This window comes from Apodemus sylvaticus, chromosome 2 (assembly GCF_947179515.1).
Source record: "Apodemus sylvaticus chromosome 2, mApoSyl1.1, whole genome shotgun sequence".
Classification (NCBI taxonomy): Eukaryota; Metazoa; Chordata; class Mammalia; order Rodentia; family Muridae; genus Apodemus; species Apodemus sylvaticus.
In genome coordinates this window covers 96,019,153-96,031,799 of record NC_067473.1, presented here as the reverse complement: position 1 = coordinate 96,031,799, position 12,647 = coordinate 96,019,153, and the positions used below count along the sequence as shown (strand labels likewise).

Genomic DNA, 12,647 nt, shown 5'->3' with positions numbered 1-12,647 from the left:
TATATGCAGTCTATAATATATATTTAGTAATGTGTGGGTGTGTATGCACACATGCAAGTATGTGTGTCTATGTTTGCGTGTGTGTGTGTGTGTGTGTGTCCATAAGTTCTTAGAAAAATGCAAAAAGAGGGCATAACTTTGAAAGGGTACAGGGACAATTTTTTGGGGACTTGTAATAAGGAAGGGTAGGGGGAAATTTTATAATTAAAGTTCAGGATCAACAACAAACATAATAAAAGAAAAACAAACAAACAAAAGAAACAGAAAAGGCAGTATGGCCATAATAACATGTACAAGTAGCTTTGAAAGGACAATGCAATCATTATGTAATACCTAGAACAGTATAATATCTGAAAAATCTTGACATGGAAGAAAACATAGTACAGAAGCTCTACAAAAAGAAGCATATTCTCTACAAATAAACCTGCACTACATCTTAATAGGAAACATAAGAGAACCATAGGTCTGTAATGAGCTACTGACCTGATGAGTCCTGCAGCTGTGCCTACCCTTTGTTGATTTGCATGTACCCAAAACACAGCTCACTAACACGAGGACTTCTTCATAGTCTCATCACACCCTGTGCTGGAGTCAGACTCACACAGATCACAAGCAGACATGAGTGTAACCACTCAGCTCCTGGGTTTGCTGCTGCTGTGGCTTACAGGTAAGAAAGACAGTGCTATAAATTTATTCTGCTTCCTGTAGTTAGTGCTGCTTGGTTTCTGTGAAAATCCGTTTACATCAGAATTAATCATGTGGGGATTTGTTTTCAATTTTCCAATCTTAGATGCCAGATGTGAGATCCAGATGACCCAGTCTCCATCATCCCTGTCTGCATCTGTGGGAGAAAGTGTCACAATCACATGTCAAGCAAGTGAGAACATTAACAATTATTTAGCATGGTATCAGCAGAAACCAGGGAAATCTCCTCAGCTCCTGATCTATTATGCAACAAGCTTACAAGATGGGGTCCCATCAAGGTTCAGCGGCAGTGGATCTGGAACACAGTTTTCTCTCAAGATCAGTAGCTTGCAGCCTGAAGATGTTGCAAGCTATTACTGTCAACAGCATGGTTATACTCCTACCACAGTGATTCAAGCTGTGACATAAACCACCCAGAGAAGCAGAAGTGAGAGCACAGGCTGCCATAATTCCTTTTTATGATGTCTCCAGCTGCTCCGCTCCTGAGAATGTTTCTCTTTGCCAGGGCTTAAAGTTCAGTGTAATGATTTTATGTATGAGTCAGATAAATTTTTCTGTGTCTTCAATACCTGTTCATTTCCCCAGGTTTAGTATCAAAAGAAGTGAATCGTTTATATAACTTATTAATAAGGAGAGAAGAAAACAATTCAAGTATATGTTTATTTGTAGGGCAATATTGACAATAGCTGGGAATCAGTTAACAGGGTTGCCAACACACACACACACACACACACACATACACACACACACACACACACACACACACACACACACACAGCTGTAGTTATTTGGGTAAGAAAAATATCTATTTATAGGATTAGTATACTGAGGATGAAGTCTAGGGGAATTGTTTAATGATTATGAACATTGTGTGTTCTTCCAGGGGATATGGATTCGAGTCCCAATACTCACTTGATGTCTATCTTTTGATAACTCCAATTCATGGATTATTTTTTTGCTACTCTTCCTGCCTTTGAGTGAAGGAATTCATGCCAGTATCAAGTCAGGTAAGCAAACTTCAAAGAGGCAAGGAAGAAAATTTGTTTTAATTGACTTCTTCAACCTAGACCAGGCATAGGTAGTTTGATCTCATTCACTGTATTCCCACCAAATTTAAACATAATATAGTTTGTGGAAAAATGTTTCCCGATATAATATTATGCCTGGTATGCAATGAAGTGCAATTAAATGGTAACAACCCAGGATACATGTCATTTCTTATGTGAAGATAAGTGTTATAGATATGTCACCTGTACTATCTTAAAAGTTGTAGTAAGGGTCTGGCATGTTCCTGGTCATACAGATAATAAGGATGTCATTTGTTGTATTAGTCACCTGGGTGATAGAGCTTGGGGGAGCCTCTATGTATACAGATAATATAAAGTCATGCATAACATTCATTCTATTTTTTTCTCCATAGGAGATCAAATGTTAACCAACCCAGTTTCTTCCTCTATGGTTTACTTCTCTAGTTCTATGGATAATTCCTTATTTAACAGATATTTAATGCCTCCTCCTCCTCCTCCTCCTCCTCCTCCTCCTCCTCCTCCTCCTCCTCCTTCTTCTTCTTCCTCTCTTCCTCCTCCTCCTCCTCCTCCTCCTCCTCCTCCTCCTCCTCCTCCTCCTCCTCCTCCTCCTTCTCCTCCTCCTCTTCCTTCTTATTCTTATTCTTATTCTTATACTTTTTATCTTTTACATACATTATTTTTAATTATTTTTTCTGAGATATATTCTTTATTTATATTTCAAATGTTTACACCTTTCCTGTTCCCCACCCCCAGAAAATCCATAAGCAATCTCCCCTCCCCCCTGTTCCTCAATGGACACTCTCACACTTCCCTGTCCTGGTATTCCCCTACACTGCAGCATCAAGCTTTTCCAGGGCCAAAGGCCTCTCCTCCATTTGATATCCAACAAGGCCATCCTCTGCTGCCTATGTCTCTGGAACCATGATTAATATGTTGTGAAGCTCTGGTTGATGGTTTTGTCCATGGGAGTTCTGGAAGTTCTGAGAGTTCCGGGTGGCTCATATTGTTGTCCCTCCTATGGCACTGAACAGCCCTTAAGCTCATTGGGTCCTTTCTCTAGGTGCCCCATTAGAGACTTTGAGCTAAGTTCAATTGCTGGCTGAGAGTGTCCCCTTCTGTATTTGTCATGTACTAGCAGAGCCTTCCAGGTTACAGTTATATCTGGCTCAGGTGAACAAGTACTTGTGGGCATCAATAATAGTGTCTGGGGTTTGAAACTGTGTATGGGATGGATCACTAGGTGAGGTAGTCTCTGGATGGCCTTTCCTACAGACTCTGCTCCACACTTTGTCTCTGTATTTAATTCTGTGGGTATATTGTTCACCCTTCTAAGAATGACCAGAGTATTCATATTTTGAACTTCCTTCTTCTTGAACATAGTTTGGTATGAGAATTGTGTCTTAGGTATTCCAAGCTTCTGGTCTAATATACATTTATCAGTGAGGGCATACCATATATGATCTTTTAAGATTGTATTACCTCACTCAGGAAGATATTTTCCAGTTCCACCCATTTGTCTAAGAATTTCATGAATTAATTGATGTTAATAGCTGAGTAGTATTCTGTTGTGTAAATATACCATAATTTCTGTATTCATTCCTCCGTTGAGGGACACCTGGGTTCTTTCCAGCTTCTGGCTATTATAAATAGGACTGCTATGAACATAGTGGAGCATGGCTCCTTATTACATGCTTTAGAATCCTCTGGGTATATGTAGAGGAGTGATAAAACTGGGTCTTTCAGTAGTAATATGCCGTTTTCTGAGGAACCTCCAAACTGATTTCTAGAGTGTTTTAACCTTTTGTGATTTCTTTATTGTTTAAAAAAACCTCTATTTTTAGATCCTTAATTGCCTTGTTCAATTCCTTTACCTGTTTGGTTGTGCTTTCCTATAATTCTTTGAGGGATTTTTGTGTTTCCTCTTTATGGCTTCTACACTGTTTACATGTGTTCTCCTGTCTTTCTTTAAGGGAGTTATGCATGTCCTTATTGAATACCTCTGTCAGCATCATGAGCTGTGATTTTAAATCCAAATCTTGCTTTTCTTTTGTGTTGGGGCATCTAGGACTTGTTATGGGATAATTGGATTCAGATAGTGCCATATTGCCTTGATTTCTGTTATTAAACTCCTATGTTTGCCTTTTGCCATCTGGTTATTTCTTGTGTCAGTCGGCCCTGCTGTCTCTGGCTGGTGCTTTTCCCTCTTGTGTGCCTGCAAGTCTGTCTCAGCACCCTTGGGTGACCAGTTCTCACCTGGCACAGAGTTCTGTGGCCCTGCCCAGTTCCTGGGTATAAGTTAGGTCCTGGTGGACCCTGTCCCAGATATACTGACACTTGTGTGTTCCCTGTGTTCCTGGTTGCACCCATCTGCTCAGTCATAGGAGCAAAGATGACACATCACCTGTAAACAGGGTACTCCCTCGAAATGCATGACTCCCAGCAGAGTAGATACCCCCTGGAAGGATAGGTGCACAGACTGCTGTGGCACTGCCCAGATCCTGGGTGCATATGGGGCCCTGGCAGACTGTGTCCCAATCATTCTCTATTTTTTCCTATTACTGTGATAAGACATCATTGCCAAGGCAATTTATCAAGGATAGAATTGTATTTGAGGGCTCTCCTTTCCAAAGGATTTTTCCAGGGCTAACATGGAGGGAAGCATGGTAATAGGCAATCAGGAATGGACCCAATATAGTAGTAAATAACTTAAATCTACAAATAGGAGACACTGACAGCTACGGAGAAAACTGGGAGTGACCAAGATGAGAAAGATACATTTACTTATGATTTTTGATAAACAACATAGACAATAAAATGAAGCATTCATTGTCTCTCTGAGTAAACTCTTATTGGTTCCAAGTGAGTGCCTTAAAGATTTATTTTTCCTATTTCTGAGAGCAGGCATGTAATTTTAAATCTTGTATTGAGGCATCTTCTGAAATGTCATGTTATATCCAGTGGTGATTGGTGCATAGAATATTGATTACATTGTTTTCATTGGACATATAAAAGCATTATTACATGCAGGAGCTACCTATTAGATATTCTTTTTGCCCTCAGGAGATAGAGAAGCAATCAGATCTATATTAAATGTGATGTCAAGAAATCTTACAGAATTAGGTAACTTACTGAAACATTTTTGTGATAGATGTTGGGGTCATGCAATTAGCTGACAGGGCTAGCAATATTGCAGAGCAGTTGATGTTATGAGAGTAATAAGGTGAAATGTGGAATTAAGTGAGAATTGGTATGAAGCAATGACTGTAGAGAATAGCAGTTTTGTCAAAAATCAGCAGGTGGAATAGACATAGAGTCAGGCCTGGGCAGTAAACTATAGTTTGATTCCTTCTGGCTAAGGGAAGATTTTCATTCTTTGTTGGTGATGACAAGGAAGGGTTCTAAGTCACAAAAATAGGATGAGGCAGGAGGGATAAAATTTAGAGAACCATTTTCTATTGAATTGGAGAAAAAAATCTCCTTATCCTGTTTATCTGCAGTTCAGTTTCATACAAAGGATTGAAGGGTGTAGTGCCAAACTGATAATACTCAACAATGAAGATAGCTTGTGATCTTCACTGCATTTCGGAGTCTGTGCTGTTGCAGATGACTCTGTTCTAAATGGAAAAGTAGCAAGGAAATCACACATTGAACCTGTATCTATTCAAACACCATGCTACTCTTTAGCCTCTAGATTGATCATTTAATTTTATAGATAAAGAATTGTATCTCTATTCTATCATGGGATAGCTGCAGATGGTTGTACAAGCTGAATTATGGGAGTGAGGCTACTCCTTCCCTCTTTACTTAATCCACCATTTTAAAACCAGATTTTCACAATCTAAATAATATTCATTTGACTCTAAGAATCTATGCTTAGTGACATATCCTAGCACCACCAAGTCTTTGCTGGCTTCAAGGAGATATGTTTTCCTTTGCTGAATGCACAACAGAGGATGTTAAGTAAGTTGAAGAGACAAATACATGGGAATGAATTTGAAAGATGGTCCCTCAGGGAATTCAGACAGAATATATTGACTTAGATGTGTTCACACGGGTGTTATGATATTTACTCATCATGGTTGGTTTGACATAAACCCCTTAGTAAGGGTTATGGTAAGCAATTATGTTCTCTGAAGATGCTTCACTATATTGTGTGGTTCCCAAGTGTGTGTTTTGAGAGGATGGACTGTGAAATGTTTGACAGGACAGATTCACACTGTCGATACACCTTTCCTGCCACTTCTACATAGCCCACCCTATTTGGTAAATAGCATGCCTATCAGTATAAAGATAAATTTTCATGTAATAATGTTGTTTGGTTGAATTAATGACTTTTTTTTTGTCTTTTTTTTTATTTGATATAATTTATTTACATTTCAAAGGATTTCCCCTTTTCTAGCCCCCCCCCACTCCCCGAAAGTCCCGTAAGCCCCCTTCTCTTCCCCTGTCCTCCCTCCCACCCCTTCCCAGTTCCCCGTTCTGGTTTTGCCAAATACTGTTTCACTGAGTCTTTCCAGAACCAGGGACCACTCCTGCTTTCTTCTTGTATCTCATTTGATGTGTGGATTATGTTTTGGGTATTCCAGTTTTCTAGGTTAATAACCACTTATTAGTGAGTGCATACCATGATTTACCTTTTGAGTCTGGGTTACCTCACTTAGTATGATGTTCTCTAGCTCCATCCATTTGCCTAAGAATTTCATGAATTCATTGTTTCTAATGGCTGAATAGTACTCCATTGTGTAGATATACCACATTTTTTGTATCCACTCTTCTGTTGAGGGATACCTGGGTTCTTTCCAGCATCTGGCAATTATAAATAGGGCTGCTATGAACATAGTAGAGCATGTATCCTTATTACATGGTGGGGAATCCTCTGGGTATATGCCCAGGAGTGGTATAGCAGGATCTTCTGGAAGTGAGGTGCCCAGTTTTCGGAGGAACCGCCAGACTGATTTCCAGAGTGGTTGTACCAATTTGCAACCCCACCAGCAGTGGAGGAGTGTTCCTCTTTCTCCGCACCCTCTCCAACACCTGCTGTCTCCTGAATTTTTAATCTTAGCCATTCTGACTGGTGTAAGATGAAATCTTAGGGTTGTTTTGATTTGCATTTCCCTAATGACTAATGAAGTGGAGCATTTTTTAAGATGCTTCTCCGCCATCCGAAGTTCTTCAGGTGAGAATTCTTTGTTTAACTCTGTACCCCATTTTTTAATAGGGTTGTTCGGTTTTCTGGAGTCTAACTTCTTGAGTTCTTTATATATATTGGATATTAGCCCTCTATCTGATGTAGGATTGGTGAAGATCTTTTCCCAATTTGTTGGTTGCCGATCTGTCCTCTTGATGGTGTCCTTTGCCTTACAGAAACTCTGTAACCTTATGAGGTCCCATTTGTCAATTCTTGCTCTTAGAGCATACGCTATTGGTGTTCTGTTCAGAAACTTTCTCCCTGTACCGATGTCCTCAAGGGTCTTCCCCAGTTTCTTTTCTATTAGCTTCAGAGTGTCTGGCTTTATGTGGAGGTCCTTGATCCATTTGGATTTGAGCTTAGTACAAGGAGACAAGGATGGATCAATTCACATTCTTCTGCATGCTGACCTCCAGTTGAACCAGCACCATTTGTTGAAAAGGCTATCTTTTTTCCATTGGATGTTTTCAGCCTCTTTGTCGAGGATCAAGTGGCCATAGGTGTGTGGGTTCATTTCTGGATCTTCAATCCTGTTCCATTGATCCTCCTGCCTGTCACTGTACCAATACCATGCAGTTTTTAACACTATTGCTCTGTAGTATTGCTTGAGGTCAGGGATACTGATTCCCCCAGATTTTCTTTTGTTGCTGAGAATAGTTTTAGCTATCCTGGGTTTTTTGTTGTTCCAGATGAATTTGATAATTGCTCTTTCTAACTCTGTGAAGAATTGAGTTGGGATTTTGATGGGTATTGCATTGAATCTGTATAGTGCTTTAGGCAAAATGGCCATTTTAACTATATTGATTCTACCGATCCATGAGCATGGGAGGTTTTCCCATTTTTTGAGGTCTTCTTCCATTTCCTTCTTCAGAGTCTTGAAGTTCTTGCCATACAGATCTTTCGCATGTTTGGTAAGATTCACCCCAAGATACTTTATACTGTTTGTGGCTATTGTGAAGGGGGTCATTTCCCTAATTTCTTTCTCAGCCTGCTTATCCTTTGAGTATAGGAAGGCCACTGATTTGCTTGAGTTGATTTTGTAACCTGCCACTTTGCTGAAGTTGTTTATCAGCTGTAGGAGCTCTCTAGTGGAGTTCTTTGGGTCACTTAGGTAGACGATCATGTCGTCTGCAAATAATGATAGTTTGACTTCCTCCTTTCCAATTTGTATCCCTTTGACCTCCTTATGTTGTCGAATTGCCCGAGCTAGTACCTCAAGTACAATATTGAAAAGATAAGGAGAAAGGGGGCAGCCTTGTCTGGTCCCTGATTTCAGTGGGATTGCTTCAAGTTTCTCTCCGTTTAGTTTGATGCTGGCTACCGGTTTGCTGTATATTGCTTTTACTATGTTTAGGTATGGGCCTTGAATTCCTGTTCTCTCCAAGACTTTAAGCATGAAAGGATGCTGAATTTTGTCAAATGCTTTTTCAGCATCCAATGAAATGACCATGTGGTTTTGTTCTTTGAGTTTGTTTATGTAGTGGATTGTATTGATGGATTTCCGTATATTGAACCAACCCTGCATTCCCGGGATAAAGCCTACTTGATCATGGTGGATGATCGTTTTGATGTGTTCTTGGATTCGGTTGGCAAGAATTTTGTTGAGTATTTTTGCATCGATGTTCATAAGGGAAATTGGTCTGAAGTTCTCTTTCTTTGTTGGATCTTTGTGTGGCTTTGGTATCAGCGTAATTGTGGCTTCGTAGAAGGAATTGGGTAGTGTTCCTTCTGTTTCTATTTTGTGGAATAGTTTGAAGAGTATTGGTGTTAACTCTTCTTTGAAGGTCTGGTAGAATTCTGCACTGAAACCATCTGGTCCTGTGCTTTTTTTGGTTGGAAGACTTTCTATGACTCCTTCTATTTCTTTAGGCTTTATGGGACTGTTTAGATGGTCTAGTTGGTCCTGATTTAATTTTGGTATTTGGTATCTGTCAAGGAAATTGTCCATTTCCTCCAGATTCTCCAGTTGTGTTGAGTACAGGCTCTTGTAGTAGGATCTGATGATTTTTTGGATTTCCTCAGTTTCCGTTGTTATATCTCCCTTTTCATTTCTAAGTTTGTTAATTTGGATACTTTCTCTGTGCCCTTTGGTCAGTCTGGCTAAGGGTTTATCTATCTTGTTGATTTTCTCAAAGAACCAGCTCCTAGTTTTGTTGATTTTTTGTATGGTTCTCTTTGTTTCTACTTGATTGATTTCGGCCCTGAGTTTGATGATTTCCTGCCTTCTACTCCTCCTGGGTGAAATAGCTTCTTTTTGTTCTAGCGCTTTCAGGTGTGTCATTAAGTTGGTAATGTATGCTCTCTCCATTTTTTTTTTGGAGGCACTCAGGGCTATGAGTTTTCCTCTTAGCACTGCTTTCATTGTGTCCCATAGATTTGGGTATGTTGTGTTTTCATTTTCATTGTGTTCTAAAAAGTCTTTAATTTCTTTCTTTATTTCTTCCTTGACCAAGGTGTCATTGAGTAGAGTATTGTTCAATCTCCACGTGTTTGTGGGTTTTCTGTTGTTTCTGTTGCTATTGAAGACCACTTTTATTCCATAGTGATCAGATAGGAGGCATGGGATTAGTTCTATCTTTTTATATTTGTTGAGGTCTGTCTTGTGACCAATTATATGGTCGATTTTGGAGAAGGTACCATGAGGTGCTGAAAAAAAGGTATATTCTTTTGTTTTAGGATAGAATGTTCTATATATATCAGTTAAATCTAATTGGTCCAAAGCTTCAATTAGTTTCATTGTGTCCTTGTTTAGTTTCTGTTTTCCTGATCGGTCCATTGAGGAAAGTGCAGTGTTGAAGTCACCCACAATTATTGTGTTAGGTGCAATGTGTGCTTTGAGTTTTAATAAAGTTTCTTTTATGAAAGAGGGTGCCCTTGCATTTGGAGCATAGATGTTCAGGATTGAGAGTTCTTCTTGTTGTATTTTTCCTTTGACCAGCAAGAAGTGTCCCTCAGAGTCTCTTTTGATGACTTTGGGTTGAAAGTCAATTTTATCTGATATTAAAATGGCTACTCCAGCTTGTTTCCTGAGACCATTTGCTTGTAAAATTGTCTTCCAGCCTTTTACTCTAAGGTAGTGTTTGTCTTTGACCCTGAGGTGTGTTTCCTGTAAGCAGCAAAATGTAGGGTCCTGTTTACGTATCCAGTCAGTTAGTCTGTGTCTTTTTATTGGGGCATTGAGTCCATTGATGTTAAGAGATATTAAGGAATAGTGATTGTTACTTCCTATCATTTTTGACGTTATTTTTTAAATTTGATTGCTTAACTTATTTGGGTTTGATGAAAGGTTACTATCTTGCTTTTTTCAGGGTGGAGTTTCCCTCCTTGTATTGGTGTTGTCCTCCTATTATCCTTTTTAGGGCTGGGTTTGTGGATAGATATTGGGTGAACTTGGTTTTGTCGTGAGATATCTTAGTTTCTCCATCTATGGTGATTGAGAGTTTTGCTGGATATAGTAGTTTTGGTTGGCATTTGTGTTCTCTTAGAGTCTGCATGAGATCTGCCCAGGACCTTCTAGCCTTCATAGTCTCAGGTGAAAAGTCTGCTATGATTCTGATAGGTCTTCCTTTATATGTTACTTGGCCTTTTTCTCTTACTGCCTTTAGTATTCTTTCTTTGTTTAGAACATTTGGTGTTTTGATTATTATGTGACGGGAAGTATTTCTGTTCTGGTCCAGTCTGTTTGGAGTTCTGTAGGCTTCTTGTATATTCATGGGCATCTCTCTCTTTAGGTTAGGGAAGTTTTCTTCCATAATTTTATTGAAGATATTTGCTGGCCCTTTAAGTTGTAAATCTTCACTCTCATCTATGCCTATAATCCTTAGGTTTGGTCTTCTCATTGTGTCCTGGATTTCCTGGATATTTTGGGTTACAAGCTTTTTGCACTTTGCATTTTCTTTAACTGTTGAGTCCATGGTTTCTATGGAATCTTCAGCATCTGAGATTCTTTCTTCTATCTCTTGTATTCTGTTGTTGATATTTGCATCTCTGTCCCCTGATTTCTTCCCAAGGCTTTCTATCTCCAAAGTTGTCTCCCTTTGAGTTTTCTTAGTTGTTTCTACTTCTGATTTTAGATCCTGGATGGTTTTGCTTATCTCCTTCCCTTGCATGTTTGTGTTTTCCTGTAATTCTTTAAGAGATTTTTGTGTTTCCTCTTTCATGAGCTCAGCCTGTTGACCAAAGTTCTCCTGTATTTCTTTAAGAGATTTTTGTGTTTCGTCTTTCATGACCTCAGCCTGTTGAGCAAAGTTCTCCTGTATTTCTTTAAGTGTTTTTTGCATTTCCTCCTTGTTGGCTTTTGTATTCTCCTGGATTTCTTTCAATGATTTTTGTGTTTCCCTTGCAAGGGCTTCTAACTTTTGATCCATTTTCTCCTCAATGTCCTTCATGTGTTCCTGTACCAGCATCATGACCAGTGATTTTAAATCCAAATCTTGTTTTACTGGTGTGATGGGGTATCCAGGACTTGCTGGTAGAGGAGAATTTGGTTCAGATGTTGCCATATTGCCTTGATTTCTGTTAGTGACGTTTCTGTGTTTGCCTTTTGCCATCTAGCTCTCACTGGTGTTACTTGGTCTTGTCAGTGCTGGACTCACCAGTGCAAGCTGCCCCTTCCCCGTTGGCCTCTGGTGCACAGCTTACACTCTGCACTGCCTATAGACAGGGTGCTGTTGTCCAGGCTGTTCAGATCCCAAAGCAGGCACCTGAAGGCTCCCGCTGGGGCCCGCAGGATTTATTGGAGCACACCGACTTCTCCCAGCTGGCCGCCCGGAAGCCCCCACTAGCCTCTTGAGGGACCTGGAGATGTGGCGGCCACCCAGGCTGATCTGACGCGGAGAGAGTTGAGCTGGGGGCTTCTGCCTGAGGCCTTGCCCCAGATTGTGTCTGTAGACCAGGTGGAACCCGTGTGCACCCCCAGGGAGCTCCGAAGGTGAATGTTGCTGTGACCTCCCCTGTGCTCCGCTCACTCCGCTGGGCAGCCGATTTCCCCAACCGGGCTGGCGCACACTAGGTTAGCCTTGTCGCCTGGGCCCTGAGTCCAGGCAAATGCCTGGGAGGCCAAGGTCCGAGCAAAGTTCCCCTAGGGCTATGTCTCTTATTTGGGTCCGCCAGGTGACCTGGATGGCGGGCGTGCGCGTCCGCGCTCCGCGAAAGCACCGGGAGAGTCTGTTGTGCTAATAACCTCCTGGGCTGGTTGACACACAGATGGCCCACCAAGCCGCCCAGTTCTTGGGGTCAGTCCTGTGCCTTTTGGGGCCTAGACCCCCGTTTTGTTAGCCTCAGGCTACGCTTGTTAGCAGTCTCTGCCCTCCCGAGCACTCTGGCTCCTGTAGGCAAAATGGCGGCGCGTGCACCGGCCGGGGCAAAAAAAAAAAACTCCTGGCTGGGTTGGCGCCCCGATGGCCACTCGAACAGCCCAGGGCCTGGGTGCAGGCCAACGCCCGTCTGGCTCAGACCCCTGCGGTGTTGGGCCTAGGATTATGTTTGTGTACCTCAGTCTGACCGATCTCTGGAGCCCGGGATCAAGATGGCGGTGAGTCTCTCCTGACTGGCGGGCAGCCGAGTTCTGAAGTGGCTTCCGTGCAGCGAAAGGCTCCGCAGAACCGCAGTTGCTTGCCGCCCGGCTGGTCAGCGAAGGTCAGTGGTCGTGGGCGCAGGGCCTAACTGGACCCTGTGTCGCCTTGGTTCCACTGCTGATGGCCCTTCAGCTGGAGCAGCCACTGCTA

At 41.4% G+C, this 12,647-nt stretch overlaps 1 pseudogene; it reads left to right on the top strand.

The window, feature by feature from the left end:
• Window positions 1-526: 526 nt before the first annotated feature.
• Window positions 527-2,140, top strand: LOC127677975 (immunoglobulin kappa chain variable 12-41-like; annotated as a pseudogene).
• The last annotated feature ends 10,507 nt before the right edge of the window (window positions 2,141-12,647 follow it).